The following is a 19965-nucleotide window of genomic DNA, read 5'->3' on the forward strand; positions in this document are numbered from 1 at the left end:
CTGTACCTCAAACTGGTACAGTTATCTCCAGTTAATTAGAAGATACAGTTTCAAGAAATAAAGTATTATAGGAATATAGGAGGAAAATTAATTTGTTCTGGAGATGCTTAAAGAAGGAAGAGGGCTCATGTTGGAGTTAGTGTTTCCAAAGACTTAAAAAAATTAGAATGTTTAAAAAGGAGAGATGAGATGGTAAAGCCAGCCTGACAGCAAGTCATAGAAACCAGCTCGCAAGCCAAGCACATTTGAGAGCGGTGAGTGGCCCAGAGGGAGGTGGGGCTGACAAAAGAGAGATCTCTAGCTTGAAAAGTCAGCAGGGAATGCAGATGATACTGAGTGATGTGCTCAAAATTTCAGATTGAATTTTAGGGAAAAGAGGAAACAAAGTTTTTTGTAAAAGAGGCCATGACCATTTTAATATTTTCAAACAATGCCCACTTTCAGCCATGGAAAACCCTAAAATTGCCTTTTAGGATCTAAATATACATGGTTTATTTTATATATACATCCTATTAGATTATAGGGTCTAAATATACCTTCTTTAAATCACCTTTTTGGTAATAGGACTTACTTTACAATTTCTTAACGTAGAAATTTTTTTCAAATAGTATGTTTCATTGCATTTTACTCTTATTATTTTGCAAACATAATTACCTCTCTCCCAAAGTGCTGATGTTAGTGATAACAAGCAAAGAACCCATGAACTTAATAAATTTGATATAAAGATGGGAATCATTAAGCTAACTCATTGGACCTAAACTTGTTGACTACATGAATAATTAGGAGAGAAGAGAACAAAGTCAAAAAACATGTATGACATATTAGTTCTACATTTTTAAAGTCTATGTCTAAAATGTGAACTGCAATTAGGAGTTTGGGATCAATTTTTAGTCTTCCAGAAAGAGAGTTTTTCTTATAATGCATAATTCCTTTCATGGCATGCATATATTTGCCTTTGATAAGTTTTCAAGAATATTATTCTGCAAGAAAACAGGGCACTATTTGAGACTGATAAGTTGGCTAGCTACATGGGTAAGGGAGGAAGCAATTTGGATAAGGGAGGAAGCCTTTGTTAATACCCAAATTAAAGACGATGGAGACCTAAGTCAAAAACAGAGAATGAAAAGAAGTTCTATAGTAGCTGCTCAAAGACAAAGAAAAGAAGGCCAGAAAGAAAAGGAGTTGAGATGACAGATGTGGTCTCTTTCTGAGATGTTTCATAAGGTTGGCATAAAGTTGAAACTAATACCAGATAAGGACAAACAAGAAAGGAGAATTGTAACCCAAGCTTCTGTGTATTACGCATACACAGAAAAGTGCAAAGAAAATACTGGAAAATCAGAAATAATAGGGCATTAGAAATCATTACCATATTGGATTTATCCCAGGAGTGAAAGGATGATTTCATGATTTTGAAAAATTAATATATATCGTGACATTAACAAATTTTAAAAAAGAGAGAGATTATCTCAATTCGTGCAGAAAAAGGCCTTAAATTACATTCAGTGCCCATTCAGAATGTTTATAATAAAAAAATTTAGTAAAATAAGTATAGAAGAAAACATACTTAACCTGGCAAATCAGTCAGGGTCCAACCAGGAGACAGAAACAACACAGCAATGTGAACAGGAAAAGCTTAAAGAATTTTTAACTGTAACAAGTGGTTGGAATAAGTGAGGGATTGGTTAGTGAAAAGTAAAGAGAATGCTAAAGAATATGGTGAAAATAAAGAGGCAGCACTACCCCTAGAGCTTAGATACAATGCCCAAGGAGGACCCTTCCTCTTCTCCTAGCAACCCTGATTTCCTTTAGGGAGAAGGAGGGCAGAGAAGTTCCTCTAGTGGCATACTAGTAGAATTTGCTAGAAAATCTACCCTCTGGAAATTGCCCAAAAATCCACTCTAGGATTTTGGGGAAAGTCATTCATGGCAAAGTATCTTGTTGGAGGAACTATGCAATGAAACAGTGCAAGGGGATGCTGGGGAAAGCTGCTAGCCTCTAGGTGCCACAAATCTCTGTTCACTGCAGGAGCCTAGTGCTGTAGGAGCTGGACGTCAGGGAAGCTGTATGATGTTGGAGAAGTTGCTTGTTCCGTAGGAGCCTGGCCTTGGAGAAGCTGTGGTGCTTCCAGAGCCAGATGCTGGAAGAGCTGCCTGTACCCTAGGAGATCGGCACTGGAATGTCTATGAGCTGCAGGAGCGTGCCCAGGGAGCACACCGCAACCAGGAAGGAGAACCCTTTCCTTTTGCAATGTCTCCCTACCGCCCTCTACTGCCTGAGTTTAATTGTCATGCATGCATGCTCAGTTGTTTCTGACTCTTTGCGACCCCATGGACTGTAGCCTGTCAGGTTTTTCTGCCCATGGGGTTTTCCAGGCAAGAATACTGGAGTAAGTTGCCATTTTGTACTCCAGGGGATCTTCCAGGGGATCGAACCCACATTTCTTGCATCTCCTGCTTTGGCAGGCAGATTCTTTACCACTGAGCCACCTGGAAAGCTTAAGTTTAATGTCATACCAGCTGTCAGAGGAAAAATATTTAAAGGGCCCATCTGCATTTTCAAAGAGCAGGCAATAAAGTATATACTTGGAGCCAGAGGAAATAAGTTGATAACTGGCACAATTACTAATGGAAGTCTAACAAGAATATACACCTGTTATAATTTACTTTGAAGCATTCACTTTACAATCAAGAACAGAAGGAGGATTCTAACTATTACTGCTTCTGTTTAACATTCAAATGGAAGATCTAACCAGGAAAATATGATAGAAAATGAAACAAAATATCTTAACATTGTAATCAAGGGAAAGAAAATGCTAATATTTGCATGAGAAATGTAAAGGGAATATAGTAAGTAATTTAGAATTTATAGGAATCCTAATCTAACTTCAGCTGCCAGACTAAGCTCATATTTTTAATCACTTTCATATGTTGTCCTTTCAAATAATTTTCAAAGGCAATTGGGGCTTTAAATATTTGTCTATGGCACATTTTCAGACTCCATGCTACTAAGGCTGGAGTAAATACTCTGAATGTTCCCCCATACACAAATATGCACACAGACACATATATTCAAATGCCCACACATATACAGATGAATGTGAAAAGGAAAGAACTGGGAAAACAGATTACATTATCCACGAGACCATGGCCTGATTTTCATTTCATATGGGTATCTGATGCAGAGTTTATTTTTATGACTGAAATTCAATATGCAACTTCAACATTCAAAGAATATTCATTGAGCATGTTCTATGGGTCAGTCTTTTAAGATGCTCCTGAAACAGCAGTTAAAAAAAAAAAATGGGCAAAAGCTTTTCTCCCTTCAACTCCCATTGAAGTTGGAGAAGTGCTGTGAAGAAAGTAAAACAGAATGATACACTGAGTGTCTTGGTGAGCTAAGCAAAAGCCCTTCTTCCAGCAAATCCACTCAAGGCATATTGGAGAGCTATCATCAGTCTCATAAGTTTAAGTTACTGTTACAAAGCCAAATTTGATAAAGCAACCCTTGCCCAAATGCTCCAGCCCATAACTTTCAGGATGCAATGCCTCATGGGCTCTTGAATAAGCATATCTTGATTTAAAGCTTGGCTCACCATGTATCAGCTGTTATTGAGACCTGTATAAAGGGCTTCCTGGTGACTCGGTGGTAAAGAATCTGCCTGCCAATGCAGGAGACACAGGTTTGATCCCCGGGTCAAGAATATCCTCTGGAGAAGGAAATAGCAGCCCCCTCCAGTATTCTTGCCTGGGAAATCCCACGGACAGAGGAGCCTAGCAGGCTACAGAGTCGGAAATGATTTAATGACTAAACAACTATAAGACCTGTAAAATGGGAATAGTAATAACAATTACAATACATATCTCAATACGTAGCAATGTGTAACCTCATACAGGGGTTATTAGGATTGACTGAAACACTACATTTAAACTGCTGAGCATAGTTCCTGAAAGATAGACTGTATTCAATAATTATTGACGATAATAGTGGTGATTATTTTTATTCTCATGAAAAGCCACACAACTTGAATCACAAAAAGCCATACAACTTGAATGCTTATGAAAATCTTGCAGCCAGTCCAATGACACACCTATCTGATAGTTACAGCCAAGTGAGAAAATGATTTTGTTGATCTGGGTGAATGAATTTTTTGATCTACATCCAACTAAGATCTAAACGACTCCTCCGTTGAAGAAATCGTTAAAGCCCGGGAAATGGAGTTCTACGTGTTTCTCACCATTGGGTGTAGGCTGTCCTGATTTAGTGGAAACACATTTGTGGGCAAGCTTACATGGAACTGTAGTTTAGATTTAGACAAAACTATACATTTTCAAATCATGTTATGATTATTTACCACTTTACCATGACAAAAAGCCAACATTGTAAGTCAGCTTTGTATGGGAAATAGTTACATTCTGGCTGCAATGAACATATTAAAGGTGATTCTAGAAGTTTTAAGAAAAAGAGAAAAAAATCCTACAAATCTCTGCGTTGTATTTTAGGTTTTTGTTGAATTGTCATTTTGTGGTGATTGTTTGGGTGAGGAGTAGAGTTAATATTGCAGACGTTAACTCAGAAATCTTTTGCCTAATAGTAGATACCAGGAAATAGATATTGTGTCAAAATAAAATTAAAGAGAAAGGAGGAGAGAGAGACAGAGAAGAGGAGGGAAGGAGGCATGAAAAAAGGATGGGAGAGAGATTCCTTCAGTTCATGATACTGATTCATTTGTTGTCTTCCATTTAAAGCTGTTCCTGAAGTATCATTATAATGATACTTTTCTTTTCCTGCTTTTTCTTTCCTGCTTCTTCTCCCAGCTTCTTCTCATTCCCCTTCTTTTACCCTATTATATTCCCTGACTCTTTTCCAAACTGGGTTCCATATGTTGGCTCTAACATTTCATTATTTTCTATTCCTTAATAGAAAGGAATGATCTGTCTAGGTCCACAGAAGAACTGAATATTCATGGTGTGCTCTCTTTCCCCATGTATATGATATAACACAACTAAAGCCTTGCATAGGAGGAGGAATTGTCTAAACTGTCTAAAAATTTCTTTCTTGGTAAAGGATTTTTTTCAATTGTTAATCTTTAGAAAGAAATCACAGTAATACTCCCCACCAGCACATTAGTGATATCTCTAGGCCATCTCAATACTTTATATAAAATACGGAATCATAGAATGGTGGCGGTAGACCTAGTCATTTTGTCTGTCCAGGATTTCCTCACCTTCCTAATCCCATCTTGATTTCTGTTCAGGGAGTTGTCCTTTCTCCACTGTGTGAAGTCTTGGTGGGAAGTAGCTTCTGTTTCCTATTACAGAGTGATCGGGCCTGGATAACCCCTCTCCATGGCCCATTGCATACAGTGGGTAGAGTGTAATCTTGGCCAGTGAGACACTGTCTACCTGGACCTGAGTAAATGATGCAAGGATCTGAGTCATGGTCAGAGGTTTTTCTCTACCACTGTAGAGGTGACAGTCACTTAAGTCGCTCACTCGTGTCTGACTCTTTGAGACCCCTTGGGCGCCAGGCTTCCCTGTCCATCACTAATTCCCAGAGCTTGCTCAAACTCATGTCCATTGAATTGGTGATACCATCCAACCATCTCATCCTCTCTTGTCCCCTTTTCCTTCTGCCTTCAATCTTTCCCAGCATCAGGGTCTTTTCCAATGGGTCAGTTTTTCATATCAGGTGACCAAAATATTGGAGCTTCAGCTTCAGCATCAGTTCTTTCCAATCAATATTCAGGACTGATTTCTTTTAGGATTGGCAAGGTTTGTTATATTAATTGTAGAGGTGACAAGCCTCCTAAATTCATGCTGTATGCCATTCCATCTGTGAAATCTGATGTGAACCAAGTAGACCCCTTTTGATTAAAAAATAGAGTATGCTTTTGTTGCTGACTATCAAAAACTGAATTTTACAACTATTCATTGGAAGAGCTCTCGGAAGCTCTGTCTTAGAAAAAGATATCCACAAGTGAGAATGGTCACCTGGAAAACAAGATTTAGAAAAACTAACCATGTTCATATACATACATCCCTCACTCTCCCACAAAGACTGACACATAGCAATTTTATCAAAAGAGGAGAGTTCAGACATCAGCTAGTATGGGTGGGACTCACTGCTTTGGAAAAGGGAAGTCACACTGAACAGGGAAAAAAAAGTAAATTGTCAAAAAAAAAAAAAAAAAGAGAGAGAGAGATTTAAATGCTAAGCAAAAGCTGTAGGATATAATAAAGGATTTTTGAGTTCCCAAAGCCTGGCTTTCGCTTACCAAAATTAAAATTGTTATATGTAACCAATAGAGTTGAAAAGAATGCATATAACAGATGAGCCAGTTTTTCTACCCTAAAATTGTTTCTCAGAACTCAGGCAGAGGCAGGAGAAGCAGAGCCTGAGAAGAGGGCAGTAGGGACTGGGGTTGGATAGTTTCTGAAGGACTGCCTCATGTCATCTTCTATAGATGGTCCCCATTCCAAAAGAGATGTAGCAGGATCAGAGAGTAAATTTTAGGTGCCCAGCCTCTGAGTGAGCCTAGGGAGACAAGACGCCTTCTTGTGATCCTCACACACAAAGTGATTCACAGAGGAAAAGTAGACACAGGACAGAGGGGCTGGTGTGCCCTCCCTCCTCAATGTTTGATGATTTGGAGAGAGTCAGAAAGTTTCTCTGGTCCTCAGAAGGATGCAGAAGTTCCCCAGAGAGGATCAATTTTGGTTGCATTCAAGAGGATACAGTGTGTGGACCAGTGCCTGCTTGTCAGATGGGAATGTGCCTTCTCCACAGGTACGAGTGGAGACGGATCCCAAGACACAAAGAAAGATGGAAATGAAACGCATATCAGTGGATGTCAGAGTGGAGACATGAGGACCGTGGACCACAATTCTGGTAGTTCTCTTAATACAATCTCATAAAGACAGGATGTGAGATAAACCCGCTTGCATGCAGGTCATTTCAGCCAAAAGGAGAGGAGTGAGGTGAATAGGAAAATTGCTAATTTGATTGAATTTACTTGGCATTGAGATTACATTTTTTGACATCAAGGAGATGGCTGCTCAAAGAGAATCTATTTTAAATTATAGAAAAATAAGAAAAAATTGTATTTTTCAGTTCAGTTCAGTCATTCAGGCATGTCCGACTCTTTGCGACCCCATGAATCGCAGCACGCCAGGCCTCCCTGTTCATCACCAACTCCTGGAGTCCACCCAAACCAATGTCCACTGAGTAGGTGATGCCATCCAACCACCTCATCCTCTGCTGTCCCCTTCTCCTCCTGCCTTCAATCTTTCCCAGCATCAGGGTCTTTTCAAATGAGTCAGTTCTTCGCATCAGGTGGCCAAAGTATTGGAGTTTCAGCTTCAACATCAGTCCTTCTAATGAACACCCAGGACTGATCTCCTTTAGGATAGACTGGTTGGATCTCCTTGCAGTCCAAGGGACTCTCAAGAGTCTTCTCCAACACCACAGTTCACAAGCATCAATATTTCGGCGCTCAGCTTTCTTCACAGTCCAACTCTCACATCCGTACATGACTACTGGAAAAGCCATAGCCTTGACTAGACAGACCTTTGTTGACAAAGTAATGTCTCTGCTTTTTAATATGCTGTCTAGGTCATAGCTTTCCTTCCAAGGAGTAAGCGTCTTTTAATTTCATGGCTGCAATCACCATCTGCAGTGATTTTGGAGCCCCCCAAAATAAAGTCAGCCACTGTTTCCACTGTTTCCCCATCTATTTGCCATGAAATGATGGGACCAGATGCCATGATCTTAGTTTTCTGAATGTTGAACTTTAAGACAACTTTTTCACTCTCCTCTTTGATGGTCAAATTATGGATCAAAAAAATTGTACCTAATATATGTAACCAAGAGTATATAATTTACTCGGTTAAAACCCTTCAAATATCTGATAGAAATCTTTTGGGCTTACCTGCCCAGAATCCATCACTTCTTGTTCAGCTAGGAGGACTTAAATTTTCCTTTGGAAAAGTCCTGTCTCCATTCTCGCCATATTGCTCCAATGAGACCGACCCCACATTCTGACACAGATTGTGACCCCTCATCCTCTGGTGCTTCTCTCTGGGCCTTACATGATGACCCTTCTCATAAAATATTAAATATTAAAGAGAGCTTTTCTGACCAGTGCCTGCTCCTCATCTCCCCACCTCAAATCTCATTTCATCATTTATTTAAATGTTTATTTTCTTCACAGAAATTTTCAGTATCTGCCGTGTGTGAGTCACTCAGTCATGTCCAACTCTGCAACCCCATGTACTATAGCCCACCAGGTTCCTCTGTCCATGGAATTTTCCAGGCAGGAGTACTGGAGTGGGTTTCTATTCCCTTCTCCAGGGAATCTTCCTGGCCCAGGGATTGACCTGCCTCTCTTGTCTCCTGCATTGACTGGTGAATCCTCTAGCACCATGTTGGAAGCCATATTCTTGTCTATTTGTTACTTTTTCATTGTCTCCCTTATCCAACCAGGATGTAAGTTCCACCAGGGCAGGTGCTTTATCAATCTTAAGCAACTCATGTTGTCCAAGCTTTGGAAGGCACATAATAAGTACTGCTGGAACAAACCAATGGCTTTCATTTTTGTATTCCACCATTACAAAGTGCTTACTACAGTGTCAAGTGCTGTCCTAAAGGTTTTCTAATGACTAACATTTTTAATTCTCATAACAATCCTGTGAGATTAGAGTTAATATTATCTGCATTTGACTAGTTATAACTGAGTTACACAGTGGTTAAGCCATATGGCCAAGTGGGAGAGCTGGTAAGATTCACACCTGACAGCTGGCTCCTGACTCCTCTCTCATTCTCTGTGCCATGTTTATTGAATAATGTGATGAACAAGTTGGTTACTAAGAAACTGATTATCTCTGGCAGGCTGAGAACACCCAGCTCTGATTTTAAAGACAAGGAATGACCGTAAAATCTGTGGTTCAGCCAAAATATTAGCACTAAGAGATCCAGCTAGCGGCCCCCCCTCACTGCTACTGCATCACGCATGCTTGGATGAGTTGTTAATTGGCAGTGGTGGGTTACGAGTACTCATAAAATATTTAATATCTATTTAATGTTGTTATGTAACTTTGGTCAGTTGAAAATATACCAATTCCTTCACTCATGGCGAAAGATTACTAGGACTGTCAATGAGGAAAAACCTCAAAGGGATATTTTTGCCATTCTTTCTAAAGCAGCTATGGCATTTTACAGAGTTTGATCAACAGTTTTGTAGTTACTGGTGTTGAATTTTTGTAGTGTACTCTGAATCCTGCTGTCCCCTTTTCTTTAGTTATTTTATAATCACTGTGGCCCAGCACTGCTAATCATCTGGAAATAAGATGAATCATAATAGGATGTTACTCATTTAATCCTCAAAGCCATTTTTCTGTTAAGCAATGTTAAAAAGCTGTGGGTATATTCATTTCTTTCCATTGAGAACATTAGTGTTCCCTTGTTACTTTTTGTTTTGTCCTTCTTTGGGTAAAACAATCCTACGAACAAGCTGCAGCTGTTGTATAAATTCATATTTTTTTAATACTGATAGGAAGCAGTCAGACATTTCAACTATTCTGTTTTGTTTAAAAGTAAGTTAACAGTTCAGCTCACTCTTAAGAAGGCACCCATGAAGGAATTGTACAGGAATGTATTTGTGGCCAACTGAATGTTTGTGATTAAAACTACTTGTGAAAGCAACCCTGCTAGACTTAAGAAGAGTTATACAGCCCTGCAGCTTGGGGGAAATTAGCTGAGGGAGAATCCACTAATGCTTGAAGTGGAAGCTTTTGACCCCTGGCACTGGTAAATACCAGCCAAATGATGCACAGACTTCACATCTTAATGACTAGCCCTTACATAATTTCCTTTCCTTTGCCACTCCATGAGTCTTCAATGTTTGGAATTACAGAGATCTGACATAACAAACTACATTTTGATAAACGCTCCCCTAAATACTCTCCTCTTATCTCCATTCTTAACCCCAAATTAAACTGATTTTATAGAAAATTGAAAAGTGTTCGGAAAATCAGTATTTTGTACACTTTCTCTATCTCAGATTTACCTCTGGCAAATCATCTTACCGAATCTTATGAATTAGTGACTAAAAGCATGGACCTGAGATTAAACGGAATAGAGTTAGAATCGAGCTAAGAGGAATCTATTAGAAAGCAGCCTCACCACTAAATAGTTGTCTAAATTCAGGATGAGTAACAAAAGCAAACATCAGTCTCTGTGTCTGTGTCTCTGTTTCTGCTTTTGCAAGTAGGTTCATCTGTACTATTTTTCTAGATTCCACATATATGTGTTAATACACATTTGTTTTGCTCCTTCTAACCTACTTCACTCTGAATGACAGTCTCTAGATCCATCCACATCTCTGCAAATGGCACAATTTCTCTCCTCTTTATAGCTGAGTAATATTCCATTGTATATATGTACCACATCTTCTTTGTGGGGTGGGATAATCTGGGAGATTGGGGTTATATATATTAACATATACTACTATTTATAAAATAGGTAACTAATGAAAATCTACTGTATAGCATGAAGGGGCAGGAAGAAGGTGCAGTCTGTAGGATATATATTAAGTTAACCTTAAAAACGCATTACAATATACATTAGGTGCAAATACTGTTTGATTTCACTTATACAAGATACCTAGAATAGTCAAATTCATAGAGTCAGAAAGTACATTTGCAGATGCCAGGGGCTGGGGGATAGGTGTGTGGGGAGGGGAAATGGGGAGTTACTGTTTAACAGGGACTGAGTTTCAGTTTAGGAAGGTGAAAAATTCGGGAGATGGATTAATGGTGAGAGTTGCCAACAATGTGAATACATTTAGTGCCACTGAACTATACAGTTAAATATGGTTAAATAGTATGTTTTACAATATGTGATCTTTACCACAATAAAAAAAATCATTAAAAAAAAAAAACAAAAAACCTGAATCAGTCAGTTTATTCACCTGTAGAAAGGGGAAAATATTGTCCATTTCATCAAATATGGGGGCCCTAAAGGAAATAATCTAAATACTCAGTCTAATACTGAGTATTTGATAATTCATCAACAAAAACTCCAATAGTTATAATAAATATTAAAAGCTTAGCTTATGATCAAATACACATTTGACTCCAGCTACCACCAGCTGGTAAGAGAATGAATTCAAATTAACTTTAGGAAATAAATAATGAATTAAGAATTATTTAAGATAATACTGGGGAGTCTCATAGAACCCCAAGGCAAGAATGTTGCTGGGGATCTCAGGAAGAATAGAAGAGGAACTTCACAACCAGCAGGAATTTCTCTGTCTCACAGCTTTTCACATTTCTGAATATTCACTTGATCCTTCTTTCTCATTTCTTCTGTTATCTTGACCATGTGGTGGAAACCATGACCCTTACACACTTCAAGGGTTATAAGGTCAGCCATTCAAGAGGGGAATGTTGCTTATGCCATGTTCAAATCTCCGAGGAAACAGTTCACTGGTCCACTTTGGCTTGTGAGCCCACTACTGATCTAGCAGCTGAGACCAGGTTGCTCCTCTGTACAATCATGCTGCTGGTTGCGGATAGTTTTAGGAAGAAATGCTTTAGGTTCTAGAAAGCAGGTTTCACACATGGCCATGTCAATCTCCAGTCTTGACCAATTGTCCAGCTGTCTTCTCATGCTGGGCCATGTACACTTGAGTGGGAGAGCTACCTTCTCTCTGAGTTATTTCTTTTTTTTTCCCCTCCAGTTTTATTAAAATATAATTGACATACAGCACCATTTGAGCTTAAGGAATACAGCATAATGGTCTGACATACATATATCATGAAATGATTATCACAATAAGTTTAATGAACATCTATCATCTCATATAGATACGAAATTAAAGAAAAACATGTTTTTTCCTTGTGATGAAAACTCTTGGGATTTACTGTCAACAATTTTCCTATATGTCATAAAGCAGGGTTAATTGCATTTATCATGTTGTAGCTTTCACCCCTAGTATTTATTTATCTTATAACTAGAACTTTGTACCTTTTGATGGCCTTCATCCAATTCTTACAACCCCCTATCCTTGCCTCTGGTAACTACAAATCTAATCTTTTTCTAGTTGTTTCTGATTTTAAAGTATAACTGACCTACAACCTATCTTAGTTCCTGTCATACAACATAGTGATCTGACATTTCTATATGTTTCAAAATGATCACCTTTAAGTCTAGTTACTAGCTGTCACCATACAAATATATTACATAATTATTGACTACATTACTCACACTATATTTCATACCCATGTTTCATATATTTGGTGATTGTAAGTTCGTATCTTTTAATCTTTGTCACTTATGTTTTATACCCACATCCCCCACTCCTCTGGCAACCACTTGCTTGATTTTTACATCTAAAACTTATTTCTGTTTTATTATGTTTGTTCATTTGTTTCATTTTTTAGATTCCAAGTGTAAATGTGCTCATATAATATTTGACTTTCTCTGCCTGACTTATTTCACTTAGCCTAATACCCTGTAGGTCCATCCATGTTGCAAATAGCAAGATTCCTTTTTCTTTTTTTGTGTGGCTATATCCCATTGTTTGTATATGCGTGTGTGCTAAGCCACCTCAGTCATGTCTAGCTCTTTGCAACTCTATGAACTGTAGCCTGCCAGGCTCCTCTGTCCTTGGGATTTCCCAGGCAAGAACACTGGAGTGGGTTGCCATTCCCTTCTCCAGAAGATCTTTCCCACCCAGGGATCGAACCCACATCTCTTATGTCCCCTGCATTGGCAAGTGGGTTCTTTACCCCTAGCGCCACCTGGGAAGCCCAGAATCTTCCCAACTCAGGGGTCAAACCCACATCTCCCAATTGCAGGCAGATTCTTTACTGTCTGAGCCACCAGGGAAGCCCCCATATATCACATCTTCTTTTTCCATGCATCTATTGATGGACACTTAGATTGTTTCTGTATCTTAGCTAGTGTAAATAATGGTGCCATGAACATAGGGATGCATAAATCTTTTCTAGTTACTGTTTCAGTTTTCTTTGTTTAAATGCCCAGAGTGGAATTGCTGGATCATATGGTAGTTTTATTTTTAATTTTTGAAAAATATCCATATTGCTTTCCATAGCAGCTACACCAATTTACATTCCCAATAACACTGCACTTTGGTCCCCTTTACCCCACCTCCTCTCCAACCCTTGTTATTTCTTATCTTTTTGATATGGTGGATTCTGATATGTGAGGCTTCTCATTATGGTTTTAAATTTGCATTTCCCTGATGATCAGTGTCATTGAGCATCTTTTCATGCTTCTGTTGGCTATCTGTATGTCTTCTATGAGAAAATGTCTATTCAGATCCTCTGCCTATTTTTAATCAAGCTATTTGGTGTTTTTGAGTTTTATGAGTTCTTTGTGTATTTTTGATACTAACACTTTATCAGATATATCACTTGCAAATAACTTCTTCCAATCAGTAGGTGGTGTTTTCTCATGTTGATAGCTTAATTCACACTGCAAAAGCTTTTCAGTTTTTTGTAGTCCCATTTATTTATTTTTGCTTTTGTTTCCTTTGCCTGAGAATATATATTGCAAAAAATAATTTACTAAGACCAGGGCTAAACAGCTTATTGCCCATGTTTCCTTCTAGACGTTTTATGGATTCAAGTCTTACATTTAAATCTTTATTTTTAATTAATTTTTTGCATGTTGTGAGAGAGTAATCCAGTTCAGTTCTTTTGCATATAGCTGTCCAGTTTTCCCAGCACCATTTATTGAAGAGGGTGTCTTTTCCCCATTGTATACTGTTGCCTCCTTTATTGTAGATTAATTGCCCATATAAGTGTGGGTTCATTTCTGGGCTCCGTATTCTGTTCCATTGATCTGTGTTTTTGTACCAGTACCATACTGTTTCCCCTAATGTAGCTTTGCAGGATAGTTTGAAATCCGAGAGTGTGGTCCTTTCAGCTTTGATCTTCTTTCTCAAGATCATTTTGGCAATTCAGGGTCTTCTGTGTTTCCATACAGAATTTAGAATTATTTGTTCTAGTTCTATAAAAAATAGAATTGGCATTTTGATAGAAATTGCTTTGAATTTGTAGATTACCTTGAACAGTTTGGTTATTTTAACAATATCTATTCTTTCAATCCATTAACATGGTGTATTTTTCAATCTATTTGTGTCATCCTCAGTTTCTTTCATCATTGTCTTACAGTTCTCCAAGTACAGATGTTTTACCTCCTTAGTTACATTAACTCCTAGATATTTTTAAATTTTTGATGTATTTGTAAATAGAATTGTTTTCTTAGTTTCTCTTTCTGATTGTTTTTAGAATAAAAGAATGAAATATATCTTATATTAATTTTGTATCAAGCAATTTTGCCAATTCATTGTTCAATTCAGAGGGCTCAGACGGTCTTAAGGCAGTCAAACTGCTTGTGGGTTGAGCCTGGTCCATTGGACCAATAAGCTAGAAGGAGGATTCAAAGTGGCACACACCAGCACCAGTGTCCTCGTGGTAGAATGAGCTCACCAGGATGGCTGCTGCCAGTGTCTATTAATATGTTCCCAGGATGAGCTCCAGTGGTATCCTGCCTTTTTAGGAGGTTCTCCAAGATCAGCAGATGGCTCTGACCCAGGCTTTTTTCAAATCACTGCTTCTTCCCTGGGTCCTGGAATGTGTGACATTTTGTGCGCACCCTATAAGAGTGGAGACTATTTCCCAGAGCCCTCTAGCTTTCCTGATATTGAGTCCTGCTAGTCTTCAAAGTCACACATTTTTGGGGCATGTCTTCCTGGTACAAGTGTCCTGCACCGGGGATCCCAGGGTGGGGCTCAGATCCCTTGCTCCTTGAGGAGAAACTCTTCAGTTGTAATTATCCTCCCATTTGTAGGTCACCTACATAGGGATATGGGTCTTGACTATACTGTGTCTCCTTCCCCTCATAGCCATCTTGTTGTGGCTCCTTGTCTATACCTTCAGATGTAGCAGATGTTTTCTGCTAGTCTTCGGGTCTTTAATCATCAATATTTGTTGTATAAATAATTGTAATTTTGATGTGTCTGTGGGAGGAGGTGAGCTCAGGGCACTGTCCCCTCCATTAGTCATTTCTTGATGATCCTGGCTGCCAGTGTTTTGATGTTCTTCTACACCCATGCCTAGAACCCTTCTGCAGTATTTATCTTAGCAGCACAGCAATTGCTGTGTTTCAATTGTACAGGCTCTCAAAAGTGCTTTCCTGATCCGTATGTGTTTATGTCTCCTCATCCCACTGGATTATAGAAGCTCAGTACTTAGGAACTTAGAAAACAGAAATCATATGCACACATGCACACACATTTTAAGGATGGGAAACCTGAAACCCAGAATGGTGAAGTCTTTAGCCAATGTTTAGTTTTTCAGTCTTGTCCGACTTTTTCTGACCCCATGGACTGTAGCCCACCAGGCTCCTCTGTTCATGGGATACTCCAGGCAGAAATACTGGAGTGGGTTGCCATTTCCTCCTCTAGGAGACTTTCCCAACCCAGGGATCAAACCCATGTGTCCTGCATTGTCAACCTTTAACACTGAACCACCAGGGAAGCCCAATATCACACAGAAAATTAATAAATCAGGGCCAGAATCAAGATCTCTGATTTGTAGATTAGTCTTTTTCCTAAATTGTGTTAGGTATTTCTTGGTCACCAGTCATTATTCACAATTCAATTACTTCTCCACAAGATGAAATTGTTTCTGGATCTGGAGCACCATTCTCAACCTACTCTAATTATAACTTTGTGGATTACACTCAACTTCAGAAAAAACAACTTCTGCACAGGATTGTGAATTTTACTTGCTTTTGCTGTAGGGGCAACAAAGTACATCTGAATGGGATTTAAGTTAAAGACTGTGATACTCATCTTTGTTATTCATTTTCCTTTCACATGTTCCTTGTTATTAATACATATGTTAAGAAGCTAAGTATTCCATTAATGACACTTTTAAAAGATATTTGCAAGTAAGTACAGAAAAAATGTGTAATAATGAAGCCTTTGGACATCATTCTGAGACGTATTATGAGTATGCCCATGCCTTTGAGGTAATCTACCTCTTTTCCCCGGTATCTAGAGGGAAAAAGATCACTGGTTCTTGAAAAAAATTGAAGCCTTGTTAGAGAGGGCCTGTTGGAAAATTCTTTCATATACTTTTTGGTGACTCTCCAAATAAGCTTAAATATTATGTCTTTAAAAAAAACAATAATAAGGATTACTCTATAATTACTGCCATGTCAAGTATTTCCAAGACTATGTCATGATGTACTAAGCTTCATGATTATTTGTTTATATTTTCATATATACTCCCTATTGATATAATATCTATGTGATTTCCTTCCTCTCATTTTAAGTTTACATATACTGGTTTTATGTTCTCCAAATAGTACTCTCATCTTTTAAAAGTCACCCCTTCTCCACTCTAGTCCATGTGGTTCTATAAGACGATGTCTCTACCCTTAGATATAAGAGGTGTCATGTAACCAAGATATGTCCAATTAGGTCATTGAAGTCACGTGGTTATGGGGATAAATTCAGGAAAAAACAATGTGTCCCAAACAGAGGCTATGAGACTCCATTTTAAGACATTTATTGGAATTATTGGATAGAATGTTGAGAAGATAAATTATAAAGTGAAGTTGGTGCAACCACCAAGAAAGTATTTGAGACTTAAGCCAACACAGAAAGAAGCAAAACTGAAAGATGGATGGAGTAAGTTGGAGTTCAACTGATATTGGTTAAGGTTTTGAATAACCATGCATAAAGTTTTATTTATTTTTCAGCTTAAGACAGTTTCCATTACTTTTATCTGTCACTTGCAGTGGGAAGATCCTGACCAATTCTGTGTAAAAACTTGTTTTATAAATCTATGTCTAATATCATCATTCTCTGCTGTATCCATCCTACTTTTAGAAAGATGGAACTCACTGAAAAATGTAACTGGAAACAATGCAAAACCCCAAAGTGGAGAATTGCATGTTTTCTAAAATGCAGAGAAAACACTGATAATAAATACTAATGGGTTGGTACCAAATTTTGAATTTTTTAAAAAGTAAACGACAGTAATCAATATGGTATTTAGCACAACTTAATTAATGAAGGTGGACAGGAAGCAATGAATGCACAGATGTTGGAGAAGAAAAACATCAGCACTTGGAAATAATAACAACATTTACAGATTTTTGTGCTTTTGTTGATAGATGATTCAGTGCATTTGGAGACTGGGGAGCAGGGAACATTATGAAAGAAGAGCTTACTGTTTTATCTTTGCTGAGTTTCCTTGATTTGGCACCAAGACGGCTAGCTATAGAACTCAGGGAACTGGATCATAGGTAGATAAGTCCATGTTTATGTCCTGTGTGTGAAGAAGATGGTTTAATGAGTGAAGGAAGAATTAATAACATCATGGCCTGTAGAGATAGAACACAAAGCTGAGGCTGGGACAATGGGAGCTCACAGAAATTGTGAGAACTGTATAGAACCTGGCATGGAAAATCTTAAAAGGTAGGGGAAGTAAACTGAAAAGGGACGTATTTTTTCTGTTTTACCCATGTGATAAGGCTAAGGAAGATTAGCTAAAAGTAATGTTCTAGCAATGGAGAAAAGGAAAGATATACCCATTTGAATGGATAAAGAATAGCAAGGGGAGATAAGAAAGCCTTCCTCAGTGATCAATGCAAAGAAATAGAGGAAAACAATAGAATGGGAAAGACTAGAGATCTCTTCAAGAAAATTAGAGATACCAAGGGAATATTTCATGCAAAGATGGGCACAATAAAGGACAGAAATGGTAGGGACCTAACAGAAGCAGAAGATATTAAGAAGAGGTGGCAAGAATACACAGAAGAGCTACACAGAAAAGATCTTCACAACCCAGATAATCACAATGGTGTGATCACTCACCTAGAGCCAGACATCCTGGAATGTGAAATCAAGTGGGTCTTAGGAAGCATCTCTACGAACAAAGCTAGTGGAGGTGATGGAATTCCAGTTGAGCTATTTCAAATCCTAAAAAATGATGCTGTGAAAGTGTTGCACTTAATATGCCAGCAAATTTGGAATACTCAGCAGTGGCCACAGGACTGGAAAATGTCAGTTTTCATTCCAATCCCAAAGAAAGGCAATGCCAAAGAATGCTCAAACAACCACACAATTGCACTCATCTCACACACTAGCAAAGTGATGCTCAAAATTCTCCAAGCCAGACTTCAACAGTATGTGAACCATGAACTTCCAGATGTTCAAGCTGGATTTAGAAAAGGCAGAGGAACCAGAGATCAACTTGCCAGCATCTGCTGAATCATCGAAAAAGCAAGAGAGTTCCAGAAAAACATCTGCTTTATTGACTATGCCAAAGCCTTTGACTGTGTGGATCACAACAAACTATGGAAAATTCTTCAAGAGATGGGAATACCAGACCACCTTACCTGCCTCCTGAGAAATCTGTATGCAGGTCAGGAAGCAACAGTTAGAACTGGACACGGAACAACAGACTGGTTCCAAATAGGGAAAGGAGTACATCAAGGCTGTATATTGTCACCCTGCTTATTTAACTTATATGCAGAGTACATCAGGAGAAATGCTGGGCTGGATAAAGCACAAGCTGGAATCAGGATTGCCAGGAGAAATATCAATAACCTCAGATATGCAGATGACACACGCCCCCCCATTGCAGAAAGTGAAGAACTAAACAGCCTCTTGATAAAATTGAAAGAGGAGAGTGAAAAAAGTTGGCTTAAAACTCAACATTCAAAAAAATGAAGATCATGGCATCTGGTCCCATCACTTCATGGCAAATAGATGGGGAAACAACGGAAACAGTGAGAGAATGGAAACAGACTTTATTTTTTTGGGCCCCAAACTCACTGCAGATGGTGACTGCAGCCATGAAATTAAAAGACGCTTACTCCTTGGAAGAAAAGTTATGACCAACCTAGACAGCATATTAAAAAGCAGAGACATTACTTTGCCAACAACTGTCCGTCTAGTCAAAGCTATGGCTTTTCCAGTAGTCATGTATGGATCTGAGAGTTGGACTATAAAGAAAGCTGAGCACCGAAGAATTGATGCTTGTGAACTGTGGTGTTGGAGAAGACTCTTGAGAGTCCCTTGGACTGCAAGGAAATCCAACCAGTCCATCCTAAAGGAAATCAGTCCTGACTATTCATTGGAAGGAATGATGCTGAAGCTGAAACTCCAATACTTTGGCCACCTGATGCGAAAAAGTGACTCATTAGGAAAGAGATGCTGGGAAAGATTGAAAGCAGAAGAGAAGGGAACGACAGAGGATAAGATGGTTGGATGGCATCACCGACTCAGTGGACATGAATTTGAGTAATTTCTGGGAGTTGGCAATGGACAGGGAGGCCTGGCGTGCTGTAGTCCATGGGGTCGCAAGGAATTGGACATGACTGAGTAACTGAACTGAACTGAACTGAATGTTCTAGCTCACAGCCTGTGTTTTTGAGGCTCCTCAGATTATTATATAAATTTGAGAAAAAGAAAATAGGAATTCTTGAGTTTTACTTTGATATAGTTTAGCCATCATATCAGTCAAATTTTTTCATAGGCACTTCCTTGTTTGTTGTGTTTGTTTTAAAAAATAACATGGTACTTTCAACGACAGAGGTGGACCTTGGGGGCATTATTATAAGTGAAATAAATCAGATGGAGAAGGACAAGCATTGTGTAGTCTCACTTATGTGTGGAATCTAATAAAAGAAAATAAAAAATATAATGTGGTAGATTAAAATTCTCAGATATGTGTTCAATGCAAAATGTGATACTAAATAAAACATGGCTTTTTTTTTTATATAAGATACCACATAGTGACTCTAGTTAACAATACTGTATTGTAAACTTGGTGCTTTCTAAGAAAGAGATTTTACATGTGAAAGAAAGAGGGAGAGAGAGAGAAATAGAAGGAAGGGAGGAGGTGGAAAAAGAAA

The sequence above is a fragment of the Cervus canadensis genome, chromosome 12 (genome assembly GCF_019320065.1).
Source record: "Cervus canadensis isolate Bull #8, Minnesota chromosome 12, ASM1932006v1, whole genome shotgun sequence".
NCBI lineage: Eukaryota > Metazoa > Chordata > Mammalia > Artiodactyla > Cervidae > Cervus > Cervus canadensis.